Below are 12,499 nucleotides of genomic sequence, written 5' to 3'. Positions count from 1 at the left end.
CGGTCTTCAATGTTTCGCTTCCAGTCAAGTTTTTTGTCTAGAATAATTCCAAGGTATTTGACCTCGGTTGAGAGACTAAGGGCCACTCCGAGGTTTAAATAAGTGAGTTTTATACTTCCTTGTGAAAAGTACCATTTCTGTGTTGGTAGGATTGACGCTAAATCCACACTCCTTGGACCAGATGTTAACCAGACCGAGTGCGTTTTGCAATAACTCACTCAGGACCTGAAGATGTTTGCCCGTTGCCACGATTGCTATGTCATCAGCGTACGCTATGACTTGACAACCGGTGCCCTCTAGGNCAACCGGTGCCCTTTAGGCTTAGAAGTAGGGTGTTCACTGTTAGATTCTAGAGCAGAGGGGAGAGAACGCCCCCTTGGGGGGTGCCTCTGGTCACATACTTTGTGATGGAATATAGATAGAATAGTTCTCTTCTCAAGAAGGAGCCCAAAAACATCTACCAGACCCCGCTGCACCCGCGCCATGAGAAGGGACTTCGGGTAGACATTGTTGAAAGCACCCTCGATATCGAGAAAAACTCCGAGCGTGTATTCCTTTAAGGCCAGTCCTTTTTCAATCATCGATACGATTTCATGGAGTGCGGTATCCACGGATTTCCCTTTGGAATATGCATGCTGGTTCGGGGAGAGGTTGTAATTTTTTTATATTCCGTCGAATATATTCGTCGATGAGCCTCTCTAGAGTTTTAAGGAAGAATGAAGTGAGGCTTTTAGGCCTGAAATCCTTCGGATTCACATCAGCGGCCTTGCCTCCTTTTGGTAAGAATACAGCTTTTGCCTTTGTCCACTCATGTGGTATGTGAGTCAGGGTTAGGCAGGATGTAAAAATCTGAGAAAGCAGGGGGCACAGTATGTCCTTAGCTTCCTGTAGTTGAGCGGGAAAAATTCCGTCAAGGCCCGGAGATTTGTAGGGCTGGAAGGACATTAAAGCCCATTCCACCCTCTCCTCACTTACGACGTCCCTAACGGTATCACCCAGAGACAAGTAGGCCCTAGGACCGGGCGAAAAGCCGGAGGTGTCGTCCGTGCAGCCCGGGAAGTGAGTGCTCATAATGACCTCCAGCATTTCGTTACATGACGTCGTCCAGTCACCGTTAGGCTTCTGGATAGAGTTCATACTCGAAGAGGATTTCGAGACAACTTTCCTCAGCCTGTTGGCTTCAGAGCTCTCTTCTATGTTATTGCAGAAGTTTTGCCAAGATTCGCGTTTCGCCCTCTGTATGGCCTTCTTGAATACTTTGAGTGCGTCTTTGTATGGAGGGTTCTTGGGCAGGAGGCTTTGAAAGCAGCATTACAGGCATTTGTCACAAAGTTCACTGCTTCATCAATTTTCGACGATGAGTCCAGCTCACCGAGAGAAACACCCTTTGTATTCGAGAGACTCGCTTCATCAGGTCTTAACGATAAGCAGGACTTATCGTGAGAAGCGTATCTGCGTAGAGAGGCCGAAAACGTATTCCTATACTTTGCCCAGGCGGTTCGCTTTCTGTTCCTGTATGCTGTTAAAGGAGCAGGATCAAAATTTAGATTTAAACTAATGTAGAGGTGGTCAGAAAAAGAGTGTTCCTTGGACACCTGCCAGTCCCTTCTCCGATCGGACAAACCGCTCGATACAAGGGCGATGTCCAGCACTTCCCTTCTAACAGAGGTCACAAAGGTGGGATCGTTCCTACGCTTACATACAGTAAGATTGTATAAAAGAATAAAGTCAAGTAAACACTCACCCCGGGAGTTGGTGTCGCTTGAGCCCCAGATCGTGTTATGTGAATTAGAGTCGTCCCCTATTATGACCGGGAGCTTTCTGCGATTTGCTTCCTTCACCGCTTCTTCCAATCTATAGGGTGGAAAAGCATGGCTGTCGTGGGCCATGTAGGTTGATGCCAGCCAGATAACGCTCTCCTTCAGCGGTACGCTGATGCAGACAGTGTCCTCGTCGCTGTATTGAGAGAGTAACAAATGAGAATATACTTTTTTAATTAGAATGCAAGCCCTGATCCTACCTATTACTGGAGCTGTTACCACCTGGTAGGCTAGTCCTCGTCCAGCGTTGCCCATCGACTGTAGACCGACCCTACGTAGGCAGATACTGAGCCCGTGTCGCTCTCAGTATCTGTCGCAGTCTCGGCTACACTCGTTGGTGGGTCCACAGGTTCACTCGTGGTGTTTCCTGTGTACCCCACGCTGCCTGCCACCGATGCCGACGCAGGGGCCGCAGGTCCGCTCGAGGCGTTGCCTGTTTTGTTGGCCCCTTCGTCGGGAAGAATATCTGAGGGAGCGGGTCTGCTCGAAGCGTTGCCCATTTCCCGCTCTTGCTGATCCATTCTCTGGTGGATTTTTACTGTAATTGATAAAAGCCGTAGCTTATTACCCCACCACAATCTCTCGAGAACTGGGACAGAAGCCTCGTTGATGACAAAGCCAACAAAACGCTGCTTCCCCTTGGTCTCGCCAACTCGGACTATCCTCCAATCGCTGGTGGGCAGTCCTGCGTGGCCAATACGGATGAACTCGAGTATCTCCTCCGGTTTTGACAGCTCAGCTGGTACCCAGGCCCAGGCTCGCGGCCAGTTAGAGATTTCATCCCTATGGACGGCAACTAAGTCTTCCCCGGGCCACAGCTGTCCAACCGTGGAGATAGCTTCTTTGTAGAGCCGGTCCGCACGCTCATCGGCGCACGCTACCAGCTTAACTTGCCCTTGATGCCAGCCGGCAGCCTTAAAATAATTTACTTTTAAAAATGCAAATAACAATTGATTTTCATTGGTTTGTAAACATTTTCTATACGCATTATAAAAAAGAATTTGTGATGACCTGAATTGTTAATCCAATAAAATAGTTGGTTATTTTTCCTTACATTTGGTAACTTTTTCGTCTAATCTTGGTTAGAAAGTTCTTTGAGCGGCGGCAACACTGTCTATCACTTCATGTTTGTGCTGTAAGAAGAAAGTAAAAAAATAGCATTTACATAATTCGAAGCATTGAATCCCATCAGAAATTTACCTTGAATAACTTGGGACCTTCTCCAATATGACACCGATTAGCTCACTAAACTCACTTGCCAGTGTTGTCGATATGTCCTCCATTGCGAGTATGCGTCGTATTATTTCATTACAAAAATCATATATAATATCGCAAAATGTCTTATTATAAATTGCATCGGGTAGCACATTCTGCCAAACATTTTTCAACAAATCTAATTGACGCTAACACTGGCGCAATAATTTCAACGGCGCTGTACCAACTGTGTGTGCATCGGAGATATCTGCAAGAGAATACAAATATTTTTTAATGGTTGTAATAAAAATCATATTTAGGTTATATAAAAGGCACTTGTTTCAAGATGTTACATGTATTTATGCACAAAATTGCCAAATTCTTTGAGTATGACCATGATAATCTTTTCCTTCGATAATCCTTCGATACCTGCAGCGTAACATATTTGGAATGGGAGAAAGGCTTTTCAGTGAATTGCACCAGAAACTCGAATCGCTGCTGCAACTTCTGTTTTAATATATTCGCATGTAGGTATGTGATATTTTACTTTTATTGTATTGTAGCATTCACATTTTTGGAAAACGCGATCTACATCTGTGCCTCCGTCACTGTATATTAAACTTTTTAATTTGCCCATATGATCCAAGTACTCCTTGCTCGAATTTGCCTCCTCTACACATTGAAACAGGTCCTCAACCNTATCTTGCAATTGATTAACATCCTTCGATACCTGCAGCGACATTTCACGGAATTCGTCTATACACGCACCCAGCTCTGAGTTGGCTTGGCGCAGTGCGGCATTTGCTTCGCTGCCAATTGTCTGCAGCAAGTGCTCAGACTCACGCACTAATTGCTCACCTTCATCAAGGTACGCGTCGGAAGTTGTATTATTATTATTTAGATTGTATTATTATTATTTAGAATACCTTTGATAATACTTTTCAAAGATTTCATCTTCGACTAACTCGTGGGAGCGTTGATTCTGAAATGGCAAACATTTTTAACACATACATTTGTCCCAACATTATTTTTCATACTTACCCTAAAGACTATATGCACAACACCACAACAATGCTTTCATCTTTAATTAAAGCTAATATATATGCTTAATATCTATAAATTTTCCTATTTTAATGTGTTATGAATAAATTTTTTCGTATTGTTTACGTTTTTCGTGCAAAATGTCTTCTTCTTCTTGCATTCTTGTTCGCGTTTTGACATTGCTCTCTCGCAGCTGCACCAGTGTGACGTCACCGAAAAATTACGCTCANTTTTTTTTATATGGGAGTTGAAGTCGGTTTTTTTTTTGCTAAAAATTACTAGTTAACACATACATTTGTCCCAACATTATTTTTCATACTTACCCTAAAGACTATATGCACAACACCACAACAATGCTTTCATCTTTAATTAAAGCTAATATATATGCTTAATATCTATAAATTTTCCTATTTTAATGTGTTATGAATAAATTTTTTCGTATTGTTTACGTTTTTCGTGCAAAATGTCTTCTTCTTCTTGCATTCTTGTTCGCGTTTTGACATTGCTCTCTCGCAGCTGCACCAGTGTGACGTCACTCAAAAATTACGCTCGAAAATCCTCTCTGATCGGCGCAATCTTGTATTCTATCATTCTTGCTTACGTTGTGTATGATAAAATCGCCTCATTCGCAACGGAATTTTTACCGAATGAGGACGCAAGAGAGAAAACTCGAAGAATTGGTTTTCTTTTATTTATATTGTGAACCGGAAGAAAACTAAAATTCTTGGCTTGAACGAGTCATGTTCGCATGGTGTATGGCGAACTGGGAAGAATGATTGACAGCCGCTTGTGTAGTGTATTTCGCTCTTTACAAAAGTTCGGAAAGCTTTTTGTTCAAAAATTTTCGGAGCGATTTAACAACTCTCTTGTGTAAAACATGGTTGCATCTGTTATCTGCAAATATATCGAGAGATAATTCCTCAAAAACTCCTCAAAATAAAAATACACAAAAAATACTCAAGCGCCCCCAAAATTCCTCACGTTTTGAGGAATTACTCACAAAGTGGCAACACTGCATATGAGTTTCAACCGTACAGCTCTGCATTCCTTTTGCAGTAGTTCAGAGACAGTTGTAAAATTTGTAGGGCGGAACTAGCGCTTTGCCAGACTGTCTTTAAATTTTGCTGCAGGGTACCGACAGGAGATAAATTCCGTCAGCTTGAGTGACGTTACATTTGTGGCGCAAAAAGGATGCATTTTTTTGAATAATTCTTGTTAAACAATAAAAATGGAAACAACCATTTGTCAAATTAGAACCTAAAAATGAGAATGTTCTTAATATCTCGTTCTCTGTATTACACTGTGCATACAAATATCATTATTTGTAAAAAATTTAAGCTTGCTATCATCTAATAAAATGCAAATGTCGGTACGTACCTAAAAAACCGCTCCGTATGAGCTAGAAAACTCATTTGGAATAGAACCTGACCGAACGTTCGGTAGTGATGTACTGAATTGTCGGTACCCAATACTTAAAACAAATTTCGGTACCCAATACATCCATTTCGGTACCCGATACCGATCCGATACATTAAACTTTCGTCACAATATGTACACATGTATTTCAAATTTCAGATTTTTCAAACACACGTTGCACTTAACCGAGCTTTTGCCAATCTTGGTAATGTGATTCCGTACTTTACTTTGCGGCGTAAAAGCAGATAAACAGAAATAAAAACAAATCAATGTCGTTACGCTGTGTATGTACTGTGTTTATACTGTTTGAATTCAATACGATGCCATAAAAGTATCGATACTAGTATCAAATGGGTATAGGAAACAGCGTTGCCAGGCTTACGTTTTTAACGTCATTTGGGCGTTTTTTGAATCCTGTTGACGTTTGGACGTTTTTTGTGTAAAAAATTACGTTTTTTAACTTCCCAGTAATTTTTCTTTGTTACTAAATCTTGTCAGTAGATCTGATTTTGAATTATTTTCTTAATAAATCTTTACAATCTTTGTGTTTTGCTGCAGCTGCTTCAAAAGATATTTATTTTTTGAACACATATGACTTAAATATGATGCAAACCAAGCCTACGCGCATTTTTTTGGATTCTTGGACTAAGGATCCCGTGTTCAAAGGCTGGTTGTGTAAACACTTGAAGTTATAAGGCTTGTTGTAATGTTTGCAATAGCACATTAAAAGCTAAATCAGAAAGAGCCGATCTATGGCAACACGCACGCTCACGAAAGCATCAAAAAAGCTGTGCAGCATAAAACGTCAGGAAAAAGTAGGCAACTTTTTTAAGACTTTATTGAAAACGTAATGAATGCAAAACAGGCTGAAGTATTGCTATGCTCCTTCTTAGCAGAGCGTAGTTTACCATTTTCGACAACCGAGCCCCTAACCAAATGTCTACAAGCAAAAAAAAATTATTAAAAATCAACGCGATTATTTAGCCCCTTTTAACTTGCACATTATTGCCCTTAAATTTTGATGTGCTATCAAACTGCATACTCAAAAAATTTTTTAAAAATCTGAACAAAAAGTTGAAAATCTAGCTGAAAATTTGCAGATTTTTTATAATTTTTGCACAAAGTTTGAAATGTGGATTTATATTTTTTTTGTCATATAATGAGCTTGGCTTTTATGAAAAAATAATAAACATAAAATAAACAAAAGAGAAACCGCCAAAATCGATTAAAATGTTGATGACTTAATCAGCTGATCACAAGTGTATTTATAAAATGATTTTTATATTAACGATCTCAAACCAGTTTATAATGAATTTTAAATGTGCTCTGTCGATATGACATTTAAATATACCTTACGTACATATGTACCTTTGTATGCAATAAAAGTTTAATACGACAAATTTTTGTACATTTATTAAAAAAAAGACGTTTTTGGGTAGGAAATGACGTTTTTTCAGAGCAAGAGGGACGTTTTCTCATGCCGAAGACCTGGCAACACTGATAGGAAATAAAATATCGCGCGAACGATAACATAGTCACTAATCAGGAAATATACTTATATAGAATTCTAGGAAAAATATGGCTTGTATGAAGATAACATTGATATTGATGTTATTATGATACATTAAGCGGTATCGAAAGAAAATACTCATATGGGTATCAATAATCTCGTCACCCTAGTATCGAATACCGATTTACCCAGTATCGAAACAAAAGTATCGACACCAAGATTATATCAGTAGTATCGCAACATCCCTACCTTGAACTTTTTCATGCTATAAAAGTCAGTACTTTTCAGTACACTTTTATTCAAAGAAAAATTATTAATGTAAGGGCGTGTGTGAATCGGTAACAAAGTTCTATGGGGAAAGCTGTTCAATAATATTTTTACTATGGTGAGACAGTTTTGCCAATCTGCTGTGTGAAATGATATTCTTGACAGCAGTAAATTTTTTATAACCACAGATTTATGCAGAATAAAATATTACAAATTGAAGTGAAATTAATATTATAATAAAGCATCTATTTAAGCTTTTATTTAACGAAAAATTACACACATGAACAATTTTTGCGATTGTCAAAATTTTCTATGCATTTGTCAACAATTTCACTAGCAGCATGCAGTTCACAAAAATTAAAATGTTTTTCATTTTAATATCAGTGTACAGATTAGGATGAATTAATAAATATCCTTATAACATTATTTTACTCAGCAGCCTATAAATTATTTAATATTTATGACATTTTTGAATAGCAATAATGAGATTATTTCCACTTTCAGTGTTTAAATTCTCAAAGAATTCTTTGCATTTCATTTTAAAATTACTTCTAACTTGGAGTTCACTTTCAAACAAGGCGAATTCATATAAGGTGTTGTTGCAAGAACAGCTGCTTTAATTCGCCTCGGTACACATATGTATGTCAAAACTCCTTATGAGTGAGTGCGAAAGGTAGAGTGTTGGCATTTTCTTCCTCCTTGAGCGAAGAATAGCTGAAATTTGACATTTATGTATCGAGAGCGAGTTAGTTTTTATTTTTGTACTACCGCTACTACTTTATTTGAATTCGCCTTGCTTTCAAAATTTTTTATTAGAATTCATTTTCTCTCTTTGCGCCAGGAAGCAAACCAAGGCGAATTTATACAAGGTGGTGTTGTAAAATCAGCTGATTTCTTCGCCTTACATGTATTTTGTTTTTGATTTTACTGATTTGACAGCACACCCATCAAAAACAAAAAAAAAATACATGTAAACTTTGGAGCGAATTGAGACTTGACATAACACCCTCCATACAAAATACATATGGTTGTCGTTGTTGTAATCTAAATTCGCCAGTAACACCACCTTGTATAAATTCGCCTTGAAGCAAACTTTATATTTAGGAGCCTCTCAGTTGCTCGTTTGAGGCATTGAAAATACAAAATCGCATACTTTTTCAAACTGTGGAAACGTACCACTATTTAAAAACTTCATCCATATCTTCACATGACTTAAATTACTTTTTTCAACTGCGCAAAAATTTTTGAAGGCTAAGAATTCGCTAAAAAGAGTATCTAAGACATCGAGATGCCTTGTATGCAGTGTTGCCAGGTTTTGGGCGAGCCTATTCCCTTTTTGTCCATGCAATTCTACACATTTTTCCCGTTTTTATACCCGAGCAGACTTGTGCACAAGGGTATTATAATTTGGTTCACATAACGGTTGTTTGTAACAGGCAAAACGAAGCGAGATACATAGATATAGACAAATGTATACATAAATGATCAGAAAGAAAAGAAAAATGGATTAAGCGGTGACTGTTTGTCCGTCCGTTGGTCCGTACGTCTGTCTGTCCGCCTGTGCACACGATAACTCCAGTAAAAATTTAAATATCTTAACGAAACTTGGTATGTGCACCTCTTTCGGGCGTAAGACGGACGGTATTAAAAATAGACAAAATCGGACAATAACCACGCATACCTCTCATATAACGGTAATTTTAAGAAATAAGAAATCTGAAGGTTATTCACTTAAAATTGATATTTACAATAATTTTCAGACGAAAAATAAGAATATTATAAATTTTTGGAAAGTGGGCGTAGCCACGCCCACTTATGGTTACATGTGTATATCTTGGTAACCGCTGCACCAATTTCTTCCAAACTTAGCACTGTTGTTGGCCTTGGTAAAGCCATACCAAAGGGCCGAAAATTTTTAAAATCGGAGAATAACAACCACATCCCACATAACGGTAATTTAGAGAAATACGAAATGTTCGATAAATCAATAAATATTGAAGCTAATTTATTCAAAATTGATGCTTGAAACAATTCTTTACCAAGAAATACGCTTATGATAAAATTTTGGAAAATGGGCGTTGCACCGCATACTTATGATCACTTATACGTATCTCGGTAACCGTTCTAAGAATTTTTAACAAATCCGATGTGGTTATTATGCTTGCGNAACGAAACTTGGTATGTGCACCTCTTTCGGGCGTAAGACGGACGGTATTAAAAATAGACAAAATCGGACAATAACCACGCATACCTCTCATATAACGGTAATTTTAAGAAATAAGAAAACTGAAGGTTATTCACTTAAAATTGATATTTACAATAATTTTCAGACGAAAAATAAGAATATTATAAATTTTTGGAAAGTGGGCGTAGCCACGCCCACTTATGGTTACATGTGTATATCTTGGTAACCGCTGCACCAATTTCTTCCAAACTTAGCACTGTTGTTGGCCTTGGTACAGCCATACCAAAGGGCCGAAAATTTTTAAAATCGGAGAATAACAACCACATCCCACATAACGGTAATTTAGAGAAATACGAAATGTTCGATAAATCAATAAATATTAAAGCTAATTTATTCAAAATTGATGCTTGAAACAATTCTTTACCAAGAAATACGCTTATGATAAAATTTTGGAAAATGGGCGTTGCACCGCACACTTATGATCACTTATATGTATCTCGGTAACCGTTCTAAGAATTTTTAACAAATCCGATGTGGTTATTATGCTTGCCACATAAAAGCAAAACGTTGAAACGCTTTTTGTATAACGGCAAATTTCAGAAATGATTGAAACTTCAATATTTCGAAATTTAAGGACGCTAATTTGCTCAAAATTGATACACCCATGCTTACCATGCCATGTAGCGATAGCTTTCGGAAAGGTGAAAACTATATATTTAATACTTGCGCCGGTATTTAATGTTCGGCTCCGCCCGAACTTTGACTTTCTTACTTTTTAATTTTAGGTTTTCCCGTTTTTCCCCCTTTGTATATAACCAAGTTTTTAAAAATGGCAAATAAATTTTTCTACGTACATATTTTATTTTTTATGCGATCAATAACTGTATTTTAACAACTCAGTCAAAAGCAAAAACAATTCAATTTACATGTAATATTAATAATTAAAGATAATACTATAAAACATATATTGCATCTACTTACAATTTTTGAATCACTGAACACTGAGTAGTGGTCAAATGCAGAAAATGTAATATTGTGCTCCGCCGCAAATGCACATAGCTTTATCTCTGAATTTTTAGCTTGATGTGCTACCGAACTAGAGATGGGCCCCTGCCAAAAGCCCGCGGGTACGGGCTGAAATATTTGCTGTCAGCACGAACTCGTGCGTGCATGGGCGTTCAGTAAAATTTCATAAAAGCACGAAAAAGCCCGCTGCTAATACTACAAATTTGGATAAGCTTTTATTTTTATAAAAAAAAATATTACATTTTAAAACTCTTTTGATAAGAGAAAAGCAAAAAAGAAATATTTGGAGACCGATAAAAAAAATAAGATACCAGAAGTTTTGTTTACATATCTGTACATAAAATACTTTCCACTTTTTCTACTTCCCAGAAAATATATTATACAAATTTTTTATGTAAAAAGTTGATTCGCTTAGGTAAATATAAGCCGTCATCGATTCGCCAACAGTTAGCGAGTGGCGAAACGAACGAGCTCAATGAGGTACAACCAAACTCGCTATCGTCTATCCGTGCTAGCAAACTTTGTTGTTGCTTCCACATGCAAAATTCTTCTTTAAGCGACCGGAACTCAAACATAGCGAGCGAGAAGTGGCGAATCGATGATGGCTATACATGCATAAACACAAAATTAAAAATATGTACACATGTATACATACAATAAAAGTTGGCTCTTTATTTCCGGGCTGGGACGTGTACCGTCGTGCCGGGCCGGGCCGGGCCGGGCTCCACTAAAATTCTTAACGTGCGGGCTCGTGCTTGTTTTTGAAAGTTGATTTTGCACTCGTGGCGGACCGGGCCTGAAAATTTACTGCACATATTGTGCTCATAGTTTGATATGCTCGAGTTTGATTGGAGGTGGATGCTGACGGACGAGATTCTTTGCGTAACTAAATTTTAAATTCCATACAGCTTTCCCATGAATGTATCGCGCACTATTCTAGCCTAATAGTAGTACTATAATATTTATGGGCACGGCGTATGTGATTTTCCCCGTTTTCACGACCATTATTACCGCCATCCCTTTTTTGTTCAAAATTCCCGCAAAACGGGAAAAATTCACTCTTCTTGCAACGCTGCTTGTATGCAAAACTCTTTTACAATAGGGGTATTCTCGAAGTCTTGCACGATGCACGGATTTTGCAGCGATGGGAAATGTTCTTTCCCATGTATTTTGTTGTTGTGTGTTTGCAAGTTATGCAATCCTGGCACCGTTCAACGGCTTTGCATTATTTCGAGAATACCCCTAATGTCAGTAAATTGAGAAAAAATAATTGTAAGTTGGAGGCAAAAACCATTCAATTATTCGAATTTGTTGTTATTAAACTGAAAGTTATTTTTGAGATAACGAACAACACTAGACAAAAACACGTCAGCCCTCTTTTACTGACTTTTGCTTTTAATTAATTACTCTTTTTAAATAAATAATATTCCATCATATTGTCACAACTGGTACGTAACGACTCGTGCTCATAAAACGATTGCTCTTTTTGTTGTATTAGTTTCTTGCGCATATCAAGCATTTTCTGAAACATGTCAACTATAAATTATTTTCTTCCTACTTTTCAAAGTACAGTTTAAAGAAGTTCCAAAATTGTGTGGAAACCTTAAAATAATCCTTAATGAAAATAATATTACACAAACAAAATACGTGAGGAAAAATTACAGAACACCGAGCTACTGAGTACCAAGCTCGGTGGGAAGACCCCTATTACAAATTTGTGTGCTCAGAATTGAAAATTCAGTACAAATCAGGACATTATCGTACTGATTGAAGAAATTAATAAAATCAGTACGAGAGTTCAAAAATCAGTACTGTATGATAAAATCAGTGTGTCTGGCAACCGTACAACAGCAAGACGCACTCCAAAAATTAGACGAGAAGGTCGGCCAAACACTTAGCAAAAGTGTAAGCGCCAAAATAGTATTATATTTTTAAAAGTTTATATAAACAAATATATTTGCTACATAACAATGACTATGCACAGAAACTGGACTGTGCATACAATTATTTTAAGAAAATGTGCATTTTTGTGAATTCACA

The 12,499-nt window shown here is 37.8% G+C and overlaps 1 pseudogene; it reads right to left on the bottom strand.

The window, feature by feature from the left end:
- LOC108369752 (centromere/kinetochore protein zw10-like) overlaps positions 1-3,921 on the bottom strand; it is a 7,136-nt pseudogene extending 3,215 nt beyond the window's left edge.
- Positions 3,922-12,499: the final 8,578 nt, after the last annotated feature.

Source organism: Rhagoletis zephyria, unplaced genomic scaffold (assembly GCF_001687245.7).
Source record: "Rhagoletis zephyria isolate East Lansing unplaced genomic scaffold, Rhagoletis_zephyria_1.1 Rzeph_scaffold_03825, whole genome shotgun sequence".
Taxonomy (NCBI): Eukaryota; Metazoa; Arthropoda; class Insecta; order Diptera; family Tephritidae; genus Rhagoletis; species Rhagoletis zephyria.
The sequence above is the reverse complement of the archived record's forward strand: the minus strand, read 5'-3'. Positions and strand labels throughout refer to the sequence as shown.